The sequence below is a fragment of the Microtus oregoni genome, unplaced genomic scaffold (genome assembly GCF_018167655.1).
Source record: "Microtus oregoni isolate MIOR12 unplaced genomic scaffold, Mior012 000016F_ref0000370, whole genome shotgun sequence".
NCBI classification, from domain to species: domain Eukaryota; kingdom Metazoa; phylum Chordata; class Mammalia; order Rodentia; family Cricetidae; genus Microtus; species Microtus oregoni.
In genome coordinates this window covers 32,930,060-32,951,026 of record NW_024543075.1, presented here as the reverse complement: position 1 = coordinate 32,951,026, position 20,967 = coordinate 32,930,060, and the positions used below count along the sequence as shown (strand labels likewise).

The 20,967-nt window shown below is 48.8% G+C and overlaps 1 protein-coding gene across 6 annotated transcripts in view; it reads left to right on the top strand.

Annotated features, from left to right (window-relative positions):
• Positions 1-20,967, top strand: part of Mical2 (microtubule associated monooxygenase, calponin and LIM domain containing 2) — a 137,603-nt gene that overhangs the window by 18,591 nt on the left and 98,045 nt on the right. Inside the window, exon 3 of one of the 6 annotated variants that reach the window (XM_041666904.1) lies at positions 18,085-18,328. The exons of the other annotated variants lie outside the window; for them this stretch is intronic. The gene's annotated coding sequence lies outside the window, so the exon portion shown is untranslated. The remainder of the gene's footprint in view (positions 1-18,084; positions 18,329-20,967) is intronic. 6 annotated transcript variants of the gene reach the window in all.

Here is a 20,967-nt window from a genome sequence, read left to right as displayed (position 1 = left end):
CATTTCTTTGATTGTTTGAGTGGCAGAGAGAAAAAAAAAGGAGGGGGGAATGGGAATACTTACCTGGGGGATCCCTGTGGTGGGGCAGCTACTGCTCCCTCTGGCTGCCAGGCAGGCTGTGGGCTGTGCATGTCCCCGGGGGTTGGCGGGTAATGACCCCCAGGCTTGGCTTATTGCCCTTACCTCTATACACAGGTGCAGTGTAGACCCTGCCCAGTGTTTTTCTCCTACCATTGCTGTGGTCGGAAGGATTTTCACATCATTCCAAACTGTGGTTTCTAATTTCATTCTCCAGTGAATGTTGGAAGCTCCCACTTCTGCCTGTGGCCGTGGGCCCTTCTGTGCCAGGAGATGTTTGTGTCTGGACATGCCTTTCCCACTGGCTGTCTGGTATACCCATGTGCACTGGGGGTGCTAGACTTCCCGAGAACTGGAAGGCAGGCGACTGGACATACTTACTCATGAGGCTAATGCTGCAGGAGAGGTGGGGCTAGTATGTTTTGGTTCTTCATTTTGGCTGTCAGGCCACAGATTTCACTATTTTTGGCAACTTTATAAACCTTTAAAATCTAAACCATGTTGGTAGTGATGCACGCCTTTAATCCTAGCACTCGGGGGGGGGAGGGGGCAGAATCAGGTGGATCTCTGAGTTCGAGGTCAGCCTGGTCTCCAGAGCAAGATCTAGGACAGCCAAGGCTACACAGAGAAACCTTGTCTAAAAACAAACAAACAAAACAATGAAATCCTTTTAAAAACTAACCTACCAGTAGAACTCCCTTTCCCAGGGAGAAGTCAGAGACTCGGCTTAAAGGCTTGGGTCAATCTATTTAAAAATAGAAAAATAAATTATCTTTGGGGCTGAGATCAAGCAAAGATAACTTTGTTGAACTCAGTACCACGTGCCAGGCACTGCGGTCTCTACCCGTTAAGACAGACTCTCCTGGGACAGACAGCTGAGACAAAAACAAACCTTGACTCCCCATAGGGCTCTGATAGGTATACCTGGTTAAAACACACAGCTCATGTGGTCTCCCGAGACTCACACAGAGCCCTTTGAGGTTAAAAGTCTTTCCATGTATGTGCAGGTATATGTGCCTATGCACGTGTGTGCGCATGTGTTCGTGAGTGCTCCTGTATGCCTGTGTATGGAGGCCAGAAGTCTTAGGGGTCATTCCCCAGGGGCCATTCACCTTGTGTTTGGAGGTATGGTCTCTCACGGGCCAAGCAAGATGGCTGACTACCCAGAGAGCCCCACGGATCAGCCTCTGCTTCCTCGGTGCTGGAATTACAAATTCACGCCACTACGTCCTGTTTTGTATGTGGGTGCTGGGGGTCACACTCAGGTCCTCTTGCTTAGGTGGCAAACACCGAAGCAACTAAACTGTTTACCAGCTCCTAGGAGTAAATACTCTTTGGTGGAGAGGCGTGCGCCCTGAAACACACTTGGGCTAGCTGAAGCTACCTCTCATGTCTTTCTCTGTCCACTTCTGGTGTCCGCTGGTCAGAGAAGAGAGAACACCACCAGTGTCCCTTGGCCGCTCTGAGTTCATGGATTAGTGGCAGCAGAAATGAGCCGTGTGAGGAGCAGAACCCAGGCTAGGGAATTAGAATGAAGACAAGATCTGGGGAGCAGAGGCGTGAGCCATGTGGTGGGTGATTTTGGTTACAGATCTCTGTGAACCTCAGTCTCTTCGCCTGGAAAGAGGACTAAATGATCACCTGGCTCTCAGGATGATGGTGGAGGCTGGGGTAAGGTTCTAAAAATGGCTCAAGTGCTCCAATGGGGGCAATTTCCCTTGCCTTCCTCCCTTCTTTTCTCCTTTTCTTCCTCCTCCAAAGAGCTATATTCAATTGCTATCTTAATTTTGAGGGGTGGGTACCTCTTTGAAGTCAATGAAAATCAACTCTAGCTTCCTTCTATCTTTCTCTCCTTCTGCTTTCCAAATACTTAGGGCAATGTCTGAGGCCAGATTGTTGCCAAGGACTGTGGGACCAGGCTTGCAGTAGCCTCCCCTCCCTGCTGCTTACAGATACCTTGCTGCACCTGTTTGTTCTGTCCTGGCTGTCAGGGTCTCGAGGAGGATGGACAAGCTAGCTCTTCTTCCTGAGCAGATTTGGTGGTGACGAGGCAGCCACCTGTTCAGGTCTGTTGTTTGTCAGGATTCTCCATTTAAGGAACAGGAGCTTACCCAAATGCCAGGGGAGGCTCGGAAGCATCCAGCCTCGGAAGGAGAATGACTGACAGATGGCCTCCCTCAGCCGTAGTAGTCCCCTTTCTAGTGTTCCTCAGTGGCAGGCAGCCCTCAACTTATCCCACCCAGCCTAAGGGGTGGCTTGACCTAGGGGAACCAGATGTTCCAGGGACTTTTCAGAGCAAACTGTATGCATGCTCAGCCTTGAGCCCTGTGCCTCCATCTTGGGCTAAGGGATGGGACATGGGGTGGGATCTGTTATGAGAAGATAGGAGATCACTAAGTCTTACCTCATGCTTACTTAGTGATGGCTAATAATCTAAGGTTCTTGCTTACGTAAGTCTATTACTCTGTAAAGTTATGTGCCATGAGACTGAAACAGGAAGGTTAAACAGTTTTCCCAAGGATGCTTCCTCCTTCTTCTGGAAGGATTAGGTCAGGCAGAGGGTTCCAGCCATGTCCCTGCCCCTCACTCCAATGCAGATAGTAACAGCCTTGCCACTCCCAGGCACATACTGAGAGCTAGTGCTGGGCTGAGTCCTTTACCTGTTATCTCCCCTCATGAGATATCTATCCTCATGAGGTGCTGACTAACTTGATCCATTTTAAATTTAAAAAAAAATGTTTTTTGAGACAGGGACTCATGGGTTTCAGGCTGACCTCAAAACTCACATGTAGTCAAAGATGATCTTGAGGTTTTGAGCCTCCTGCTGCTACCTCCTAAGGGCTAGGATTACAGGCATGCACCACCATGTCTGGTTTTATGTGGGGTTGGGGATGGAAGCCAGAAGGCAGTGTGTGTCGGGGAAGCGTGACAACTGAGATCCAGCCTCAGCTTCTAGCATCAGCTTGTGACTCTTCCAAGGCCACTAACTATGTGAAAGGAACCAGACTGGAACCCCTGAGATGTTGACTGGGAAACATTAAGATGAAGACATTTCTCTTGCTCAATCAGAGGCTCCTGGGTGCCTGAGGTAAATCCCAGACTTGGCTCAAAGTCTGAGCCTTTGTCCTCTGTCCAGCAGGCTGGGGTGTGGAGCCCTCTCTCATTGCTTGCTGCTTTGAAGTCTGAACCTGCCTTGATGCGTCTAACTGAACTCATCCCAAGTAGCTCCTGGGCCAGCCCATGTGATAATGGATAACCGGGTTCTACACCACATTCATTTCCCACCCCATTTTTCTTCATGGTACTGGGGATTGGACCGAGGACCTTGCGCATACCAAGCAAGCAGCTCTCCTACTGAGCCACACCCCCAGCCTTTATTCAACAAGTATTTCCTAAGTGCCTGGAACATTCCAGGCCCAGTCTAAGGGCATGGAGTACTTGAGGAGGACTCAGACTTTACACAGCTAGATGAGGAGCACATCAGAGAGGAAGATCCCCCTGAGTTCATCTCCCTTGGGCTTCTCAAGTTCCTGGGATCCACAGGAACACATGCACCCCCAAATCAAGTCCACGGGAGACCAGAAGCCTCCTGCTTCTTAGCTTTTCCTGGCGTGGTGTCAAGTTCCCAGGAGATGACGTTTCTTCATCCGACTGATCACAAAGGGAGGTTTTGTGTGTCAAGGAACAAGTGTGGGCCTGGACTTATGCTGCTCCACCATGGATCCTTGGACTGCTGGGGCTGGTGTTAGCTGGGACTTCGGTTCAAGCACATGACATAACTCTAGCTCTTTCCAAGGCAGGTAGGAGGATTTGCCAACACAGAACATAGTAACTAGTCAGAGCAAAGCCTGTTTGATTGGTGATTCCATGCCCACTCTATTTCCAGTCACCTGTGTTTCTAAAGCCAGGATCAGTGGGCAGCCAAAAGGGCACAGTGGTGAGGGAATCGCCAGTTATGTCAAGCTCTTTTATTGTGAAGATGAAGACGTGGCAATGGACCTTGGGACCTTCTGGTCAGGTGTGATATGTAGGGTATGTCTGACTGTTGGTCAGAATGTAGGCATTGGTTGGTCTTTTGAGTGGCTGGATCAGGCCTCTGGGAAACTGACTGATGTCTCCCTGACCCAGGCATGTTCAACTCAACTGTGAAAGCAACCCAAGCCGACCTCCCAAAGAGCCCCTCATCTCCTTGCTGTTCTTCATCGATCTCATGAGCTCTAGGGAACAGGATGTGATACAAAGCTTTACAACTCTGGTTAGCCTGACAGTAGACTTCTAGATTCAGGATGTCTAGCTCTCTTACCCACTGCTCCCGGAAGTTTCCCTTGAGAAGCAGGCCAGATGCATTGAGGCCCATGACTGACTGCTGTCATGAGGCATCAGTACCAAGCCTACAGCTCAGCGTGATAGAATGTAGCCAAGGCAGGCTAGCCTGTTCATCAGTTGGCACAGGCTCTGAGGACTGTGGGCATGGTAATGGGGATGATGATGGGCAGGGTGTTAGCTCCCGAACAGGTGACTGCTCTCAGAGCATGCCAACCTCACAAGCTGTGCCACTAGAGCTGCACCAGGCCTTCGTGTTCAGGGCACCGCAGCTTGGACGAAGGGACCCTGAGTGTTGGGCTTGAACCCTGCCGTGTTGTAGGGTCAAGGCAAGTGCCACCCAGACTTCCAACTTAAGCTCTTCATCTATGCAGAGCTTCTGGGATAAAAGCATGTCTGATCCTGGCAGTGCTAACTCCACCAGTACTCAATAAATAGTTTCCTCTCATGAGTTATGTGAGCAACCGGGCAGGGGATCCTTCCTCCTGGCATTCTAAACATGTCTCTTTATGTGCTTAAGAGAACACCCATGGATGGCGTGTGTGTATGCGCGTGTGTATGCAGGTGTGTGCAGGCACATGTGCATGTGCGTGTGTGTGTGTGTGTGTGTGTGTGTGCATGTAAAAGCAGAATTTCTGCTTCTCCAAAGCATGGAGATCACCTCTACATATCTCAGATTTCACATCTGTTTCCATTTTCATCCTCTCCAAGTCCCTGAGACATTTGCATTTTCTTTGAACGTGAAAATAAATCACTAGACATACTTTATATATCTGAACTCTTTCTTCCAAGCAGGTGTGAAAGTGTTTCCTGCAGCAACAGTTAGGATGTAACCAGATCCTGTGTGTGGGGGGGGGGGGGTCATTGGAAGCCAACATAATAATTTGATTAAAAAAGCCCTGCTCAGTGGTCTCACTTCTGTTGCTTTCTAGTTGATTTATCCTTGGGGACCTTTCCACCTTAGGCAACGGGACAGATTATACAGCCATAACTTGTTAAGTTTTATACCAGTTGGACTTGCTTTCATTCTGTCATGAATTTAGACATTCTGGCACTTTCTCGGTAGACTAAAGCAACCTTAATGTAAAGATAGTGTGAAGGCCAGGGTTGCCCTCCATGGAGGAGACATAGCTGATTGTCTTGCGGGTCTTCACGCTCCCCCCACCCCCACTTCTCACTGAACTGCCTCGTTTTCTGCCTCTCCTCCACTCTGGCTCCATTCCCACCATCCTGAAGCAGCTCACCGTGTCCAGCACATGCCGTTCCCCTAAGAAGCTTTCTTTGCTCAGGAGAGGCTTGTGAAACGCCTGTCTTCCCATCGTACTTTGTGGGTTCCTCAGACCCACCAGTATGGTGTCTGTATTTGGCTCTCCCCTACAGGCCAAGGGAACCTCTGGGGCAAGGAGCCACCATTCGGCCTCCCTGTCTGAGCGGGACATAACCAGCACAATGAAGGTGGGTAGAAGGCATTTGTTCAAGGATATGGGCCCCAAATCCACTTAAGGTCTTATGAGCCCAGAAACTCAGTCGCATAGCACTCCATATGCAGGACAGTTGTATTATAGTCCCCTGTTTGTGGCTGTGTCTGATACAACAAATCACAGGCTGCCAGGGAGCTTGCCCAGCTCACACACTCCTAAGGACCAGGCCTCCTATCGCCGGAGTCCTGGGTTTATCTGGCTTCTGTAATAGCAATCTTTATCATGAGAGAGATTATTTAGAACAAATCCCTCATTATCAAGCAGGGAAACTGAGGCCCAGCCTGAAAAGACTTTCTGCAGGTTTAAAACTGGGGTAGAGAGGAGTGATGGACCACAGGCGATGGACAAGCACTGTGGCCGCCTTTCCATTCCCTGCTTCCTCTTCCTTTACTTCTCTTTCGAGAACATGCTAAGACCCGGTGTCTGCCTTTTTTGGAACATACAGAGGGCCCTGAGCTGGAGGACACAGGGCGGGGCAGGGGAGTGACCTGGTCTCTCCCACAGGAATGCTCAGGACTTATGAGAGCTCAGTTTTGTTGGTGGGGGGAGGGTAAAGGTTGGGGGAGAACAACAGGATCCAGTCTAGGGCTAGGGTGATGCATTTAGAGGCTGGATTGGCGCACACTGAGGACCCACAGGGGGCAAGATGGGAGGTTGACTGGACTCAAGGGAAAGCTGCTGTAGAGTTCTGATTCCTAGGACTGTATGCAGGCCCAGGCAGAGAGATCCGGATTGGCCAGCACGTGCGAGCCTGAGATGCCACCCCTAGAGTGTGTCTGTGGAGAGTCAGCAGCAAGCAGTGAAGTCCAGCATTGTCTGAAGCCAGCGTGGGGTGAGCGTGTGTGCCTTTCTGGCCAGCTCCCTCCTCTCATGAGCCCATGAATTGTCTTGTTTTGTTTCTGAGTGACCATGTGTTCTCCTCCCACATTGCATTGTGGGCCTTTCCTGGCTCATTCATTGAGTCCCGGCTTGACACAGGGCCAGGCAAGCTCTGATGTGAACTCCACCCGCCAGCTCCGTCTCTGATGCCAAGTAGAAACATACAATTTGCCCAAATTACAGAGAATGTGATGTCAGCCAAATAGGTACCTTGGATGGTTTTCCAAAACATGCCCAGATTACACATTTCTCCAGGGCAGAGAAAGTGTGCAGTGTTACATGATGACAGCTCAAACTCCGAGTTCACGCTGCACTTTGCCGTTTACAAAGACCATGCCATCTTCCCCATCAGGCAAGTGAATTCACCCGCATTGTCCAGATGAGAAGAAAGTTGCTTTAGGCACGCTGCAGCCTGCCCAGGTAGCGTCATCGGAGGGCTGAGCTGGGGTGCTGCGCTGCTCACAACTCCCTGAACTCTCTTTCTTCTCTGTTGAACTCCAGCTGTATCTAAATCCCGGAGGGTCTGGCAGGGCCATCTAGGCATAAATGGGTCTTCTTGGGCAGCGGTCAACAGTCACTGCCCCATGAAGTGTGGATTGCTTGCCGCGGTGGAGTGACTAGTGAGCTTCCTTCTCGCCCGGTCTCACCCCCAGGAACTGGGTCATGCTTCTGAATAATTAACTCCTTGACTTCCCTGACACGTCCTCCTTCTGTTAGCAGATCTGTAAAGGCAAACCCTTTTATTTGCTGTCCTACACCTTGTGATGACCTTGAAATTGCCCACCTGTGATGTTCTCTATCTAAACGGGACAGATCTCCAGTGGAGTAATTGGCTTTCATGTCACCCTTCCCCCACCAAACTTTCTCTGGACATCAAGACCAGGAAAAGAGAGATAGTGTGTGTATCTTATCTATTTGGGGCTGTGGAGGGACAGAGAGGCCCAACTCTCTCTTCTCACTGACCGCTGATCTCCCCATGATTTTGCCGCAAAGCACTGGAGAATGAACAAAGAGAACTAGGTTGAAGGACAGGTGAGATGGCTCAGTAGGTAAGGTGCTTGCCGCCAAGCCTGATGACCTGAGTTCAATGCCCAGGAGCCACACGGTAGAAAAAGAGAGCAGACTAACACGGATTTCACTTTGACCTCCGCAGGTGTACTGTAGTGTATGTACATTTTCATAGATGCAGAGAGAAATAAGTATATGTATGCACACACACATATATATGTGTGCAACAGTGTCTCACCACATAGCCCTGACTGACCTGGAACTTGCTAAATAGGCAGAACCACCTGCCCCTGCCTCCTAAGTGCTGGGATTAAATGTGTGCGTCAAGAGCCTGACATATAATTTTTCAATAGAATAGGAGAAGCCCACGGAGTCAGGAAGGAACCCATGAGATGAGGAGGCAGTTATCATGACATCTCCCTGGCCACGCATGCCGAGAGTGGCCCCAGGGTTGTATTTCCTAGCATCTGCAGCAGGTCTACTGGCCTCATTAGACTCTTGAGGTCGACAGAGTTGAATGGAAAAAGCAGTGAGCTGAGCCCCAGAGATCCCTGTGTGATCCACTGGTCGCGGCTTAGATCAGGGTACTTCTTCTGCCTTCTTCATAAGGAAATGAGGGAGATGGGGGGTGTGGAGTATCTTGAAGGAGCCTCCCAAGCTTCAGGGGTCCTCAGTGCCCACTCTTACACTGCCTTCTCGCCCTGTCACCACCTCCTCTGAGGAGAGCTTGCTTCTGTAAGCTCTTCCCCCCCTGGCCTGTATAGTCTGCCACATCTCCCAACCCCACCCAAGGATATGCCGGAGCTCAGATAAGAGCAGCCTGTTGTTGCCTTGGCCTCCTGCCAGGCTTCAGGGGGGACTTTCTCTTGGAAGAGGTGCTGGAGCTTTAAGGAGAGAGACTGGTTGGTAGACAGGCATGGGACTGGTAGGAGATGATGAATATCCAAGGTTTCAGTGTCCCAGGTTCCCAGACTTTATTGCTCAGAGGGTAATAAATATATTCTTAATAATTAAGAATTATTCTTAATAATTAATAAATTCTCAATATTATTGCCATTATTGACCAAAGGGTAATAAGTATATTCTTTTTTAACTATTAAAACTTCACCTTAGCTTAGGCTTGTTCCCAACTAGCTATTTTATTTTATTTTTATTGGGCTATTTTTTTTCTCTACTCTACTCCTTTCATCCCCCCTCCCCTTATACCCTCTCCCATGGTTCCCATGCTCCCAATTTACTCAGGAGATCTTGTTTTTTTTTTTTTACTTCCCATGTAGATTAGATCCATGTATGTCCATGTATGTCCCATTGGACCTGGTGGCTCAGGCCTATGATCTCAGCCGCTCAGGAGCCTGAGGTAGAGGGATTACAAATTCAAGGCCAATGAGGCTACAATTAATTTAAAGCCAGTCTGGGCAACTTAGTAAGACCGTGTTTCAGTAAAAAATGGGATGAGGGCTGAGATATAGCTCAGGGATGCTTTCCCAGCATGGGCAAACCCCATGACGACCACCACTAAATAAAGACATAAATGTGTGTTCTAAAAGTGGCAGACACTGTGGCCAGGGTTTAGGGTGATAGACATTTGGTAAAAAGAGGACAGAGCTTAGCCAGACAGCTAACACCGGGTGGGAAGGACCCCGAAAGGGACCTGTCACTAAGATTTGCAGTTGTACAGAGTGCTCAAGCTAGAAGAACTTCCAGTCTTCACTTACAGATGGTCCAACCAGTCTCCTCTTACAGATGGTCTAACCCAGTCTTCCCATTTGTGAATAGGGAACCCAAGGCCCAGAGATGAGACTGAAACAATCCCAGGAAGCAAGCGGGTGGCAGGAGTGAGCGTGGAGACATCTTCACGCCTCCACAGCCGGCTTTTCCCCAAAGCCTGACTCCTTTCTCGCATGATCTCAAGCTCCATGCCTTCCACTTGCCTCTTTGACCCTGAGCTTGTCTGTCTAAGGTGTTAGCCAGGCCCCACCTTGTTGTTTATTGAGAACTAATAAAACTCAGGCACAGCAGTGTGGGGAGCCGGAGCTGCTTCCGGTCTGTTTGGCTAGCACTTTGTACCTAGCAACTCAGGAGTCAGCAGGATTCTGTTTTATGGTGTGCCTTGGGGTAGAGGGTCAATTTTAAAGACGAGTGAAGGGAATAATGCCCAGTTTCAGCTCTGGCGGTCTCCTGTGGGTTTGTCATTTGGATAACAGCCGCACGGCTCGATTGTGAGGCAGCCTTGTTCTGGGGCTGTACTGAGTGCAGCCTGTGCTTGCCTCCCAGAGAGACTCTTGGGGTGAGGAGCCAATGGCTGTGCCATTGCTGTGATGGTCTTTGTGAACCAGGCAGGGGGGTCTCACTCTTCTGAGGACTCCTGTTGACTCTGCACTTCTGCGTGAGCGAGGGTAGAGGGCAGGAAAAGAAGGGTCTGTGTTGCACTCCTTTTGTTGGATGAGCCTAGGTTTGCTCGCACCGTTTTGCTTGTCCTCCCTCCTGTGAGGACTGAACGACTCAGGAGACTGTGGAACAGAGAAGGTAGAGGGTTGTCCAAGGAAAGGGTCTGGTGGGAAGGAGTGCTTTCTGTGTTTGTGACTGGAGAGGGTTGTAAGGGTGTTTTCCCCTTAGCTGAGAACACAAGGAATGGAGCATCCATGGAACCGCCAGGGTTTGAACTAGACTGTCAAAGTATTTCCAAATACGTACCACCATAGAAGACCCTAGAGAGCAGCGTCAGCCCTCCGGGTGTGACGTCTCCGTGCGTATGGAGTCCTGTGTGTCTGGAATACAGAGTGAGACCTCAGGTGGTCTGTGTCCCTTTTCTACTTTCTGGGTCTCTTGCAGCAGTGAAAGTGGCTGTTGGTAGGCAAGGACAGCGAGGAGAGACATCTCACACTGACGGTTCATATTTAAAGTGTCTTGGATTTCTCGTGCCAAATAAACTGAGATCAAACATCCTTGCGAGTTCATGACAGACTGTCCCTCCCAGGACTGCTACATACTAGACAGGGCCACACCATAATTCTACAGGAGCTGGGCCATGGGTAAGAAAACTAATTTTTTTTTACAAAAAGGCCAATATAATTATATGATAATTTGCAAGGCAACATTACCCAGGAAGCAGACTGTTGGTCACAAGGGCAAGCTAGAAATTAAAGAAAAATCCAGATCCTTCGAATGGAGAAGGAGAATGAGGACAAAGAATCCCCCAAGAATTCGTCCCTCTGGCATGGATGCGCCTCCCAGTACCTTACTGAGGTCTGCCTCCTGGAAACCAGCTTTAGAGACTGGCATTTAAGCCCTTGGAGAGCAATCTAGAGGCTTTGGTGGCTTCCTATCAAGAGATGTGTTGTTGCCTCTGGAGTTTTTTTATTTTTTTATTTTCTTTGCAGTACTGGGGCATGGACTTCAGAACCCAGGGCCTTGAGCATGTGAAAAATCATCTGAGCTATCTGTTTTTGAGGCAGAGTCTCACTACACAGCTCAAGCTGGCCTTCGACTTGTCTTCCTGCTGCTTCAGCCTGGGAACTAGGGGCATGTGCTGCTTTAGCCTGGGAACTAGGGGCATGTGCTGCTATGCCTGGATTGAGAGCCCTGACTTTTTGTCTTGATGAAGAAAGAGCACTTGGTGCCTGTGTCTTTCAGAGCATGAACCACATACCAAGGAGAGAGGTCAGCACCTTCTCTGAGCAAACACAAATGCATTATGTCTCCCTTCTACCATGGAAAATTGATATTTGGTTCCACTCTGTGGTCCTTTTCCTGGGGCTGTGGATACTGAGTCACTGAGAGCTACTTCAGTCCAGTAAATGTCAAGATATTTGCTGAATTTGGTTCGTTTATCCTAACATCTCCAAGCTCAGGAGATGTGGCCTCTGAGTGTCTCCAAGAGAGTTAGTCAGCATCCTGAGTCTGTTGCCCCCTCTCAGTCTGTGTTGCTCTTAGCAACCAGCCTTGTAGCTACTTGACTTTCAAACCCCAGTACTTGATGAATAAGCTTGTCCAGGTAGCAATCTCCTCCAGACTCAGGTCACAGCAAGTGGATTGCAGGCAGGCATTTCACCCCATCTGATGAGAAAGCCTTTATACTTTAGTTTATACAGCCTAATTGACTTTGGGGGAAATAGTTCTCAGTGGCTTCCATTTCCTGCCCAGGAAGGGAGTGGGCCACTGCTGCTTTTGTCTGTGTGTCTCTGTCTCTCTGTCTCTCTCTCTTCTGTGCAGACTTTTGTAATGCCAGCCAACAATAACACAGCCTGTTTCCCACAGGCAGGGAGCTCTGTGGCCCTGGTGAAGGGAAAGAGGACTTTCTTGGAGATGAGCTACCTCATCTGTCTGTGTGTGATCGGCTTGCTCTCTTGGGGTTGTGTCTGGGAACTGCTAGCACACTAGTTGGCACATCCTCATCAGTGTTTGTAGAATGGATTGATGGATGAATGTATGAATGAATGTATAAATTAATGGATGGGTAAAGAGATGGATGAATGAGGAGTGTATGAGTAAATGGATGGATGAATGGTTAGATCAATGACTATAAATGAGGAGTGAATGGGTGAATGAATGGATGGATGGTTAGATCAATGACTATGAATGAAGGAGTGTATGGGTGAATGGATGGATGGGTGGTTAGATCGGTGACTATGAATGAAGGAGTGTATGGGTGAATGAATGGATCGATGACTATGAATGAAAGAGTGTGTGGATGGATGGATGGATGGATGGTTAGATCGGTGACTATGAATGAAGGAGTGTATGGGTGAATGAATGGATGGATGGTTAGATCGGTGACTATGAATGAAGGAGTGTATGGGTGAATGAATGGATGGATGGTTAGATCGGTGACTATGAATGAAGGAGTGTATGGGTGAATGGATGGGTGAATGGTTAGATCAATGACTATGAATGAAGGAGTGTATGGGTGAATGGATGGATGGATGGTTAGATCGATGACTATGAATGAAAGAGTGTGTGGATGGATGGATGGATGGTTAGATCGGTGACTATGAATGAAAGAGTGTGTGGATGGATGGATGGATGGTTAGATCGGTGACTATGAATGAAGGAGTGTATGGGTGAATGGATGGGTGAATGGTTAGATCGGTGACTATGAATGAGTGTGTTGGATGGATGAGCAACAAGCAAAGCTCTCTTCTTCCCAACAGAAGCATAAAGGAAGTGAATAGGTCCAGACTGAGTTGCCCACCTGCTATCTAGGGTTCAACATAAACTTTAGAAGAAATCCATTTGGTCCTTGGAGCAAAGGGAATTGCACAGTGAATCTGTTTCCTAGGAAGTGCCAGAGAAGGGCAGCCAACCTTTGAGCCTCAACTCCTCAAGACCTCAAGTCTGGTTTTCGGATTTAAAACAAACACCAATAGCAATTACACGGCTCTGGGAGAGCCGGCCATGACAGAGCAGGGTAGAGTTTGTTCAGGCAACTCCTTTTGCTTGTCCAACCCTCGGGACTAGATGCCCGACTGCTGGACACATGTCATAGAAACCTCCCCATGGGGGTGCTTGCTCTGCCCATTGGCTTCTCTGAGGCATAGAGGAGCTCACACTGATACCTTAGATCCTGCCATTCCAATATACTGACATGCTAGTAGGCTTTAAGCCACTCAGGAGTCCCTTCTGACTCAGAAAGGGACTACCTGTCTGTGCAGATGGCTTCATCTGCTCATAAAGGCTGGATGATGTGTATGAGCCTTAAATAAAGATGAGAGGGAGGGTGTGGCCAGACGCATGGCTACCTGGGTGGACATTTAATGGAAGGAACAGACAGGTACTGTCCCTTCTCCTGGCCTCAGCATGTTCGCAGGGGCCAGCTGACTGCTGAGGTCCAGGAAGGTGCTATTTACATCCATGATGGCATGGGCAGCAAAGGCATGGACTCACACACCAGGGAATTATACTGAAGGTGAAAGTCCATGACCCAAATTTAAAAATTTAGAGGTAGAAAAAGTACCATCCTTCCTGAGATGCATTTTTACTGGGGAACATTTATTCATCCAATGAACGTATCAGCTACTCACGGGGGCGGGGGTGAGGATGACCCTACTGAGATTTCAAAGACAGCTCATCAGGAGGTGAATTGGGCAGAAAAAGAGCATAGCACATGGGGCTCAGTCACTTGAGTTCTAAACGTCAATTGAGTGCCAGTGGGACCCTCAGAAGCGAAGTGGAAGTGGTCACTCTGGGAAGAGACAAGACATGAAGGGCATCTCCCTTTTCGTTAGGATGTCCCCATGCTGGTTTTCCAGGCAGGATGAGGAACACACAGAAGGCTCAATGAATTCAAGGCTGAAGAAAGTGCCAGCAGCTTGGCCTCTGTCCTGTGTGATACTCCCCTGCCCCACTGAGTCTTCAGAAGAGAGAGTAGGGTGTGTGCCTTGGTCACCTGGTACCGCCAGCCTACCATGGTGCCGGCCCCATGTAGGTTCTCAGTGAAGGAGATGGGTGGAACTCAGTGTGGCTGCTGGCCTTTGACCCTGGCCCGGCAGTAGAATTCTCTGGAGAGTTAAAAGCATTTATTTCACCTCTGGGCCCTCAGCCACAGAGATTCTGTTTGGGAGTGGCCTAAGATGCTAATTTTGGGTCACTCCATGGGGAATCTACTGTGCTATCACCCTTGGTGACTCTGGCATAGAGGAGTTAGAAAAATGCAGAAGGAAGAAAGGTAGGTAAAGCATCCAGGAGCTTTTTGCCTCCGAACACTCCAGCTCTCCCCTCAGAGCCAGCCGGGGCTCAGCTGTGTGGTCACCTTCATCTTGCAGCTGTGTGGTCATGCGTCATAATGCTCACCTTTGCTGTAGTTCTTCAGGATGTAACTTCCATGGGGCACGGTGTCTAGTAGGTCTCTGACCAGGGCTGTGGGTAGACTCTGTTGGGCAGGAAAAGAGACAAGCAGAGACCTGGTGGGAATTCCGAGTAGGTTGTTGCAGAGTAAGACAGAGGGGCTTCCGGAAGCTAGCCTGATAAGGAGGAAGGTGCTGCATGGTGGTAGCCATGCCAGGAAGAACCTGGGGAGACACCGAAGATGTGGGTACCCCCCAGTCACTTTCCAAACAGTCGTACTTGAAACCATTATGTACCCTGAAACTCATGCGATGCTTTTGATTTGATTTGATCCTTACACAGTTTTTATCAAGCATCTGGCACTGCCAGGGGCACAGATGCCAGGTACTGAAACAGGCAGCCACTGGCCTTTAGTAGTTCAGAGCTATCATGTGGAAAACATCCACAGGGTATGGTGTGGGAAAGGGAGGAAAGGGAGGGCAAAGTAGTCTTCAAAGAACAGTGCTGGGAAGAATACCACCTGGCCAGGCATCTTTCCACTTTACCCTCAAGGAGCCCAGCAGGGCAGAACTGTTATTATCCTCATTTTATGGATGAGAAAACTGAGGTTCAAAGAAGTTGGGCAAGTCATCCTGGTTCACACACTTAGTAAATGGTGACTTAGGGTTTGCCACCAGTCTGCCTGACTCCAAAGACCACACTGAAACCCCATGATGCTGTGTTGCCTCTGAGTTAGTTGCTTTTCTCGTTGTTGTGATCATGCCTGATAAGGAGCTGGTTGAAGGAAGATATGTCTGTCCACTTTGGCTCATGGTTTGAGGGAATACAGTCTATCGCTCTGGGGAAGGCGTGGTGTTGGGTGCCCCTGTTGCTATGGGAACTGATAGCAGCTGCTTGTTCATATCAGTGGACCAGAACACAGGGATGGAAGAGGAAGGGAAGCCAGGTGTAAATCTAAATTTCTTCCCACCCCATGGACTCAGTTTCTCCAGCAAGACCAACTCCTAAAGGTTACACAACCCCACCAACACTACACCATGAGGCTCAGTGTTCGAAAGTTGGGGGAACTTTATATCTAAGCTTTAACAACTGGAATTTAGCTAGTGACCAGAGTCAGAGTGAGCACTGTGGAGGGGGGGGGGTACATCAGTAGGATCTGAGGATGGGAGAAATAGCACCCCCATATGTTAGGGAATTGGGGCTGGGGAGTGATCAGGGCTGAAACTGGAGGGGCAGGCAGGAGCTCGACATGCAAGGGGGCTTGCATCAACTAGATGTTGATCTTCACCCTGTCTTTACAGCCGAAACTTCTAAGGCAGCAATGTGTCATGGGCTGCAATATGAACAGTAACAGGGCTAAGTTCTGTGCATTTCTGCTTAGAGAGATCCTCCAGCAAGAGTTTGAGGTCTGATAGAGAGAACCCTCCAGCGAGAGTTTGAGATCTGGGCTGGGAGCTTGGTGGGAGGTGAATCTGGAAACATAAGATGTATTGATGAGGAGACTTTGGATGTTCCAGAGAGTGGATGGGTACCTGCTCCCTGGGTGAGGACAGGAGCTGTGAACAGTCTACCGAAGAGGCAGGACTTACCTGGTCACAGCTGCAGTCTGAGAGGAAAGAAGCCAAGAAATTGGCTGCAAGGATGTGGCACCAGGGTCTGGTGTAGAAGGGAGACAGGTGCAGGTGAACTTGAGACAAACGGATCACACTGGAAGTCTCTGTAGGGCCAAGAGCGTGGCATGTGGCACTCTCACCAGTGAGTCACTGGGAGGCAGCCATTGGTGGGACTATAGAATGGCCAAGGTCCTGGAGGGCAAGGGTCAGGAGGGCAAGGGTCAGAACTTTCTCTTTCAAGGGCAGTTGAGAGAGAGGGCTTTGCCAAAGATGGAAATCACACTCAGACCAGCAAGATAAGGCCAGAGAAGTGGCTGTGGGATTTAGAAACAGAGAGAGGGTGATGACGCGGAGCCTGATGCATGGGGTGTGAACAGAAACCAGAACGTGGCAGGGGACGGGTGGGTGGGACCTGAGGAAGTGACCTTGAAAGGGAGCATTGGTGGCTATGAAGTAAAAAGGGGAGGGTGTAATTTGGTCTCTCTAATAAAAGGAAGTTTAGTTCTAACTGGATTGATTTGGGGGCATATATGGAAGAGTGTCTTCATAGTGATAAATTCAGAAATCAGATGACAACCCAAAATGTGAGTAATGAATCTCTGGAGGAAAAGGTGGGAAATTCAGTGAAGAGGCACATTCTTCTAATTGGGGGACTTGTCGGATAGACCACCAGATGCCAAGAAGCAGCGGGTGGGCAGGGTGAGTGTGACTCCGCGGTCATCCTGAGGATTCTAGACAAGGTCCTGTACACAATGTAAACAGAAGTGGCTACCCGACCCTCTTCTCCAGCATCCCCCCACATCTTCAGACTGAAGGTGGGGGTTTTCATTCCCAGACCCTGACTTCAGCAAGCCAAGAGAGGCACCTCCAAATGCTAAGATTCACCTGGGAGGTGACTTTGCACGGGGGCGGGGGGGGGGGGGCGGGCAGAAACCGAGTAGAAAGTGTACATCAGCCATCCTATTTCAACAGAGAGTTGGTCCCATCCCTTTGAAAAAATGTCTAGTTTCTGGAGGGGAGAATCACTCCCAAGCCTGGTGTCCACTCTGATGCTTACCAGGCATGCCAGGGAAGTGGGCACTGTAGTGAGGCCCTTCATTTACTTTACAGGAAGTCTTTGTTGTTTGTGACTTGCTCAAGGGAGCGTTGAATGACTCAGACACCCACATTTCTTTTGAGCCCTTCACACAGGTTTGTGGGTTCTTGGGAGTTCAGTAGTTGGGTTAGCATTGAAACCAAGGGAATGAACTAGCTTGTCTGCTCAGCACGCCGCGGTACGCCATGGGAAAGGACATGGCTTTCCAAGAACCTTAGGTAGACTTATTTCTGGAATTCAAACAACTTTTTCAAAACATCAAGGTCCTGATATAATGTTAGCTATAAAATGGCAGAACAGATTGTTATTGGAAGTTGGCCTATGTATTAGCTTTTTCTTTAAAAAATTATATAAATTAATTTTTAATTTTAAATAAAATATAATCACATCTTTTTCTGCCTTTCTGTTTCTCTCTCCAACCCCTCTCATACCCCTCCCACCAACTTCTCCCATGCTCCTCACTCCCTCTCAGATTGATAGTCTCTTTGATTTTTATTTATTTTATTTGATGGTTTATTTTCTTTGATTACTATTGTTATAGGCACATATGCTGCATAAAGATAGAACTATAACCCACAGACTCCATTTAATGTTGCTTGTGTATCTATGATTCCAGGACAGACCACTTGTTACTGGGGAACCAGTTAGGGCCTCTCCTTCTCTTAGCAGTTATTCTTTGCCTGTGGTTCTATGTCTGCGGGTGAGACCCTGTGAAATGTCCTCTTGTCATGTTAGCGTGTCTATTGGTATTGTCATTTGTCAGTCTTGTTTAGACAGACATATTGTTGTACTATCATGACTGTAGTTTCTCTGTCATTTCTAGGAGACAGCCTCACAGCAGACTTCTTGTTCCTCTGGCTCTTACAATGTTTCTGCTCCCTAGTCCAAGATTTTCCCTGGACCTTAGGTGTAAGCATTGGGTTGCAGATGTATCCAATGTGGCTAGAAACCCCACCATCCATAGATCTCTGCAGTTTGACTCACTGTGCTTTTCTGTGATGGTCTCTGCTGCAAAGAGAAGATTTTTTGATGAGGAGTGAGACCTCCACTCATCTGTGGCTGTAAGGGTAAGTTTTAGGATATATTTAGGGATTAGGCTGGTTTAGTGAAGTGGTAGTGTTCTTTCTAAGACCCTTGTTCTCACTAGCCCCAGATGGTTGGCTAGATTTCTATTACCAGGCTCCCTCATGGTGAGCTAGCCTTATGTCCAACTAGAGAACTGTTGGTCACTGCCAGGATATGAGTGCAAGTGTCGCTCTTTCAGGGATGTTTTGCCATGCTCGTTACAATGGTTCATGGGTCGGTTAGCTATTTTAACATCACTGAGACGAAAGGAACCTAGCAGATAGATAGTTCATGAGAGGAAAGATGATCTCAAAAGGTTTCATCGTGGCTATACTTGAGAAGCAAAATGGAGTGAGGATGGAGTGACAGTCTGTGGTGGCGAAAACAAGTGGCAATGGCTGTCCCCACCGCAGTGGGCCAGGAAGCAGTGAGAGCAAGAGCAGTCTAGGTATGCTCTAAAAGACCCACTCTTAGTGACTTACTTCCGTCAGCCAGGCCCCAGCTTTTAAGGTTCTGCAGAAGCCTAAAATAACACACTCAAGAAACAAGCACTCAAGTGAGCAACCAGTGAGGACATTTCAGATTCAAACCATGCCAACTGGCGGTGGCATAAGAGGGATGTAGATTCCCACATCATCAGCATTCTTGTTGGAGGGAGTGCTTTCCGATGACATAGGCCAAATTTAACATGCCACTGACACCTGTTGTATTTGTTAAGGTGATGTTTTCTGCCCAACAGGTAAAGCCCTGTGTTCAATGATTTCAAAATTACAAGTTTTTTTTTTAATACATATAAAGTCTGAAACTTTTTCTGGTCATAAAGGGCTTTTTTCCAAGTGGGTGTCTAAGGGGAGCTGACTTTTCTCTCTCTGGCTTTAAACTACCTCACCATGTAGTTCCTAGGGTTGTGGGGCTCTGGAAGGGAAAGAAGAGCAAACAGGATCTTGGGATGAGGTGAGGCACTTATGGGTCAATCTTGGGATGAGGTGGGGTGCTTATGGGTCAATCTTGGGATGAGGCGGGGTGCCTATGGGTCAGTCTTGGAATGAGGCGGGGTGCTTATAGGTCAGTCTTGGGATAAGGTGGGGTGCTTATGGGTCAGTCTTGGGATGAGATGGGGGTGTTTATGGGTCAATCCTGGGGTGAGTCTTGGGGTGGGTGGGACACTTAGGGATCAGTCCTCAGAGGATTCTAAGTCCCTCCTGCTCCTGCTCCTACTCCTGCTCCTGCTCCATAAGGGTATACCTAGTTACCAGTGCTCCCACAACTGCAAGGAATAGCCCAGGAGGCAGGCACCACCAGGCTGGAGGTCAGCTAGTTTATCCCCGCCAGGCCCACCATAACTAAAATGTCACCTCTCAACTGAGTGTCGATGGGTGTGTCAGTCACTAGCCTCCTTGGCTCTTCATTGAGCTCTTATTACCTCAGACCCTGCTATGTTGGGCTGATGAAGAAGGGATGTGTGGGAGCATCATGCATCGGGGACTAAAGGAAAGCTGGTCTTCGACTTCTGTACAAGGCGGTCTGTGTACCCGTGGCCGTATGTACTTCATGTGGAGCACTATGCTAATGGTGCTTAAGAACTTGGCTTTTGAACTTGGCTGTGGGGCCTCCACATTGGAAGCTTCCTGACTCAAGCCCTATGGCCTTCAGTAAGCTGCTGACTTCCAATCCTTTGAAACACGAGCATGAGGTGTCTAACAATGCCACGGTTTGTTACCGTAATTAACCACTTCAATACACAGCGAAGCTGTTAATACATTGCCCGGGACCTCACTGATGCTCATTAAATGCCAACAATTATGTTCTCAGAGAGTGAAGACTCACTCTAATTCCTGAGCCACAAACTGTAGAGGGGGGCTTGTGCCGGGTGCCAGAAGCAGGGGGTGAAACATGTCAGTATGGGGACTGATTGCAGTCAAGGTGGGTCCAGTGTGCTGTGAAAATCTGTGGGAGGGACTCAGCCCATTTGGGGAAGACCCTGGCGTGGGGTGTGTCAGGAGGACAGGAGGCTAGGAGCACATGAGTTATCGGACGAAGATGAGGTCAGAACTGTTGCCCACCCAAGACTGGCAAAGTCTGGTATGTGAGGGAGCCCGCACTGCCTTACCAATAACCAGCTTCTTTGCGTGACAATAAGATTCTGATGAATCAAGGGGAGTCAGAGGTAGCATCTTTAAAGTGGTTGTTGGTCAATGAAGATATGTTGAAACTCGATTGAGGGACAGAACTGTGGCAACACAGCCGGTGTTTGCACACACCAAAGACTGTACCTTCTAGGCTGACCCAGATGTGTCTCCAAGTTGCTTTCAGGATTCTGCTCACACAGGCTGGAGGGTTCCCTGGTTCCAGAGGAGCAGTTGCCAGTGGTACTATGCAGGGACCACAGGGACTGGGGGATTGGAGTATTCTCCCAGGTGAGGGTGGTGGGTGGTGGCTTTGGAGACTAGCACTAAGGATCCTGTACCCCATTTTCCCAAGGTGTGTTGAAATTGGATTTTATAGGTGCCAGGTGGGAGGAAATATGTCAGGATGAGATCCTGTGGAAAAGGGACAAAAGACAACAATGGGAACGTAGTAGATGAGCTTCTAGAAGCTTCTTGGGCCTAGATGAGATATAAAGGGAAAAAGGAGAGAAACC